Here is a 5,023-nt window from a genome sequence, read left to right on the forward strand (position 1 = left end):
CCCAATAGCCTTGCCTGCCAGGTGGTAGGGGAGCAGACATTGTAACCCAACCCCACCCAGTCAGCCCCCAGTTCCCCTGCTCCAGCTTTGGCCTGGCTTCCCTGAACCAGCCATTCCGAAGTTGGAGGCTGTTGGGGGAGAAGGATTTGCTCTGGACAAGGTAGTTCTCTCCCATTTCCAGAGTGTTCCAGTCAGGTGTGAGAGGGAAACCTGAGTACTCCCACCCACAGGAAGGTTCTTCCTGGGGAGGCCTGTGCTTGGAGACTATGGCCAGAAGAGGGTGGGTCACTCACAGCTTCCTGGCCACAGTGGGGAGCCTCTGTGTATTTCCTTCACCAAGCACTCCTGTGGATTGGGGGAAGTCTGACTCCTAGAGGGGAGCAAGGTGAAGACAGTAACTAGGAGTGCCTACTGTGTACAAGGCACCTCCACAATTGTTCCATCTCCTGATAACCAGAGAAGGTCGATAATATTATCACCCAGGCTCAGAGAGGTGAAGGGACTTGCCCAAGGTCGCACAGTAGTATGGGAACAGCTAGATCAGCGAACCCACCCCCAACCTTGCCCCAGCCTTGCACTCCCCACCTCTGCGAATGCTTCTCTTCAGGAGAAATTTTACCCTCCCAAGAAGTCCTCTCCCTCTGTCTCAGATGCCCTCTTGTGTGGAAGCTGGGCACCCCGCTAGTTGGGTTTCTTGCCCTTCGGGTGGCATGCAGGCCAACCAATCGATGCTGGTGAGGGTGTCCAAGACTCAGAGGCCCGGGACCCTGTCCTCTTAAGAGAGCCTAATTGCTGTGTGACCTTGGGCCACCGCGGGGCCTCTCTGGGCCTCACTTTCCCCATCTCCTCTTCCGGGGAAGCCCCGGGTAAATTTATTTATAACCCAGCTCCAGGTCTGCTGCCTCGAAAGGTGTTAGCAAGGCCACAGGACCCTCACCTGAAAAACAGCTCCCGCACCCCAGCCGCAGCGAGGCGGATTATGTAACTGGGTGTGCGGCGTGTGTGTTGGGGGGGGCGTGGGGCGGAGGCAGACGCTCCGCGGCTATTCCGGGCGCCGCTATTTTTAGCCCCATTGATGAGGCTGCGTCGGCCGCCGCCGCCGGGATTCCGGAGACGTCAATGGGCGCGCGTCACGGTCCCCGCCCGCCCACCGGGGGAGGCGCGCCCGGGGCTGGGACGGCGGCGCTGGCGGCCGCGGGCTGCGGGGGCGGGGGGCGCGGCCGCGGCCGGAACTGCGGGGCGGGGGGCTTCCCGGGGTGGGGGGCTCGGAGCCGCGGCGGCGCGGCTGCAGGAGCGCGCGGCGGCGGCGAAACTGGTGGGGGCCCCCGCACGGCGCCCGAGACCCCTGGCCTCCCGGCATGGGCGCCCCTGCGGTGCGGAGCAGCTCCCCGCCGGCTGGTGCGCGACCCCGGAAGGCGGGGGTGCAGAGGCAAGCAGAGCTCGGCGGGCCAGGTGAGGGGGCCGGGTGGGGAGGGGAGGGGAGGGGGTCCCCGGGAGAGGCCCGGGAAGAACGGGGTCTCCGCGTAGGCAATGGAGTGGGCCGGGAACCACAATGGGAGTCCTGCTGGGGTTCGGGGCTATGGGGAGGTTGGGAAGGACTGGATTCCCAGAGGAACCTCCTCGCTCAGAGTCAGCCCCCGAGTGCGGCGGCCAAGGCTTTCTCTCCCCGGCCCGCCAAGGGTGGGGTTTGGCCCGCGAGGGGCGCTGGAGGTGGCCAGGCCGGAGAAATTCCTTCCATTTCCCCGCCGGCTGCAGGGAATGGGTTCCAGGAGTTCGGGAGGGGAGGGACCAGACTTGCCCGGTGCAACCCCTTCGTGGGATTGAGTGAGGAAATCGAGCCCGGAGAGGGTCTTACAGCGTCGGGAACGGACCTGGGATTAGAAACGCTGCAGGAGCGGCATTTACAGTGGTTTGCAGTGAAGCATTAATTTGGATTGGGGGCTAGTTAGTGTTCGGGCATGCCGGGAAAAGGAAGGCTGGGCAGAGGTAGGTGTCTTCCCAACAGTTGTGCCCAAGAGGTGCTGATGGATTAGGGGGCTGATAACAGCCTGGACGGGGGCTTCAGTGGCGGCTGCAACCATGGTCCTACACCCACTGCAAGTGAATGTTTAGATCAGTGACTTGAATGAAGGCTTAAAAGGGAAGCCGGCAGACTCTTTGTAAAGGCCTAGAGCCAGGGGGAATGACAGGTGTACAAGAGGATAAAATCAAGATTCCAAATGATGGCAGCCAGGCAGAAGGATGGACCAAGATGAACGAGATGAATGTGACCGATTACAGATGTTGGGACCTGTGTTGGAGTGAAGAAAATGAGCTGAGGGGTTCAGGCCTAGTGCCTGGCTCTAAGGCACACCCAGGCCCGGAGCTTCCCACTTGCTTTCTGGTGTTAGTTGCCAAACTGCTCCGTGCGATCTGAGACCTCTCCCCACTAGAGGAGTCCAAGGAGGGGAAGATGGATGCCTGGCCCCTGGCTCCCTGGTTGGGCTCCCTGGGTCCTAATCCCGGCTTTGCCACTTCCTAGCTGTGTGACCTTCAGCAAGTTGCTTAGCATTTCTGTGCCTTAGTTTCCCCATTGGTAAAATGTTCATTATAGTAATCGCTTCCTCATGGTGTTGTGAGGCTGAAATGAGAAAGTGCCTGTCAAGTGCCTAGTAAAGTATCTAACACGTGGTGTTCAATATCATCTGCTGTTATTATTGTTCATACTCGTAATATGCCCATTTCCGGGTGGGGACTTAGCCGAACGCAGGGCTGACATCCAGGAGGGCGCCAGGGCCGGAGAGGGTCGGCCAGCCATGTCCTGTGGCGAGGAGGAGTTTAGTTAAGAGAAGACATACTTGATAGGAAGGGGAGAAAGGAGGGGAAGAGGTTTCCTGTGGGCCCGGGCAGAGCTGGGATCCAGGCCTGGGGCTCCTGGAGCCAGGGCTGTAGCTCAGAGTAGGGAGGGACTGTCAGTCTTTGCATCTGGCCTCCCATGGAAAGGACAGCTCCTTAGCTCCAGCGTTCTCCCCACCGCCTTCCAAGCAGCTGGCTGGTTCTCTCGGCCCAGTTCTGAGGCAGGCATGTGCGAGTCCTCTTCTCCACATCCCTCAAATACTTCCCGAGTACCGACTAGTGCTGAGCTCTGGGAGACCGAAGACTGCTGCGATTGAGACAGATGGGTGAATAGCTGAACCTATTTGTATTAAAATAGGTTAATGTGTGGGGGTGGGCGTGGGGGCTCTCCGGGGAGGTGGAATGGGGCTGGAAACCTGATCGTTGAGAAGAAGCTAACCATACAGACGTACCGGGCAATGACTTTCTTGGTAGAGAGAATAGCCAAAGCAAAGGCCTGACTGGGGAAAGCAAGCCCAGGTGCTTGGAGCACAGCAAGGAAGGGGGAGCGAGAGCTGGGTCTTGAGGTCTGGCCTGAGGCTCCCACGCCATTTAGGGGGCATCAGACTCTTCTCTTCCAAGCCCCCTCGGCCCTGGGTTCGCCCTCTGCACAGTGCTGAGTGTAATTGACCTTGGTTCATTCCCACACCGTAGTGTCCTGGGGCCCAGAAATGTAGGTTTGCTCCTTCTCGGATCTCCTGTTGTTCGGGGCTCACTGCCTGGCTCACGTTAGGCCCTCAGTCAACACTCGTGGACGGGATTTTGATCTGCGACGGGAGATGGGATCAGATATTCGCTCTAAGATGTTATGAAGCACTTTCAGGGCGTGACCTGGGTCCCCGACTCTGGCGCCTATTCTCAGAGATCTGGGAAGGTGCGTGGGGAAGACCTGGGTGCTCAGGGCAGACCTGACTGTGGTGGGAGGTGTTGGCCCTTCCTGCCCTTCCTCCTCAGTTGTGGACTGGTAGAGAGAAAAGGGAAGGCTGTGGAGGGGAGCCCTGGGGCCTTACTGCAGATCTGTTTCCGGGGTATGGGAAGATGACAGTGTCATTCTGGGAAGCAGGTGTAGCCCGTGGGCTAGGGCAGGTCTGAAGCCTGATTTTGCCTTCTATTAGGGGCTAGAAGCCCTCCAGGTGTTCTAGACTTCTCCCCTCCCTTTTTTTTCCTGCCACCTTCACCCTCTGCTCTCCATTACATCCACAGGAGCATGGGAGTGTTGGTGGCTGTGTAAGAGGAGAATCTGGGTACCATGGTCCAGAGTAGCTCCCTTTAGCCTGTGGACCCTGGGGCAGAGGTCAAGAGGGCAAGGAAGCACATCACCCACCCTCTGGGGCCCTTCTCCTCCTTACTCCCTCTACCTCCCAGCATGGGAACATCTACTTCTCTTTTCCCACGCCTCATCTTGCCTGAAGGGCACCTGGTCCTGCTTTCACTCTGGGGCTCAGTCGAGAGGTGGAAAAAGGGAAGAAGAGATGTGGGGTCTGGAGTACCTTGGCTCAAGGAGGCTTTGGCATCGGTGAGAGGACGGGCGAGAGCTTAACAAGGCTGGAAGGGTGGTGCTCACAGTTGGCTCCGGAAGTAGAGGCCAGCTGCCCAGAAGTGGGTTGGGATGAAAACCAGGGTCTGGGGCCGGCTCTGATGTGTCCTCATTTAATTTCTCCTAATAATGATAGGGCTATCATATGTGTACCTGGCACTGTTCTATGTCCTTTACCCGTATGAACTCATTTTAAGCCCCACCATAGCCCCGTGGTTGTTAATTTCAGAGATGTCAATTACAGATTGTTATTTTCACAGTGGAGGAACTTGAGGCACAGAGAGATTTTGTAACTTGCCCAAGATGACAAGTGACAGAGCCAGGATTTGAACGCAGGCATCTGGGATCCAGCGTCTGTGCCCTTAACCACTTTGCTTCAAGCTGGGTCTTCGCATTTGTGGGACTGGAGCACCTTCACAGAATATTTCCTGGGAGTCACCGTTGCTCTGCTTAGAAGGCTGGGCTGCCTGGAGATGGGGTGATTGAGCCCCTGCCCCATGGGGTCCTCCGAGGCTTTAGGGCCAAGTTAGAGCCCTCTAAGGAGAGAGGGGTATCCTGCCCTGTCCTCAGAGTAGCTCCCTTTTCTCTGCCTACAAAAGGGCCAAGTGCTGG

General features: G+C 58.1%; 1 protein-coding gene across 1 annotated transcript in view; it reads left to right on the plus strand.

Annotated features, from left to right (window-relative positions):
• Positions 1–1,366: 1,366 nt before the first annotated feature.
• Positions 1,367–5,023, plus strand: part of NR4A1 (nuclear receptor subfamily 4 group A member 1) — a 21,148-nt gene continuing 17,491 nt past the window's right edge. Inside the window, exon 1 of the mRNA XM_040642490.1 lies at positions 1,367–1,452. The gene's annotated coding sequence lies outside the window, so the exon portion shown is untranslated. The remainder of the gene's footprint in view (positions 1,453–5,023) is intronic.

This window comes from Ursus maritimus, unplaced genomic scaffold (assembly GCF_017311325.1).
Source record: "Ursus maritimus isolate PB19 unplaced genomic scaffold, ASM1731132v1 scaffold_26, whole genome shotgun sequence".
NCBI classification, from domain to species: domain Eukaryota; kingdom Metazoa; phylum Chordata; class Mammalia; order Carnivora; family Ursidae; genus Ursus; species Ursus maritimus.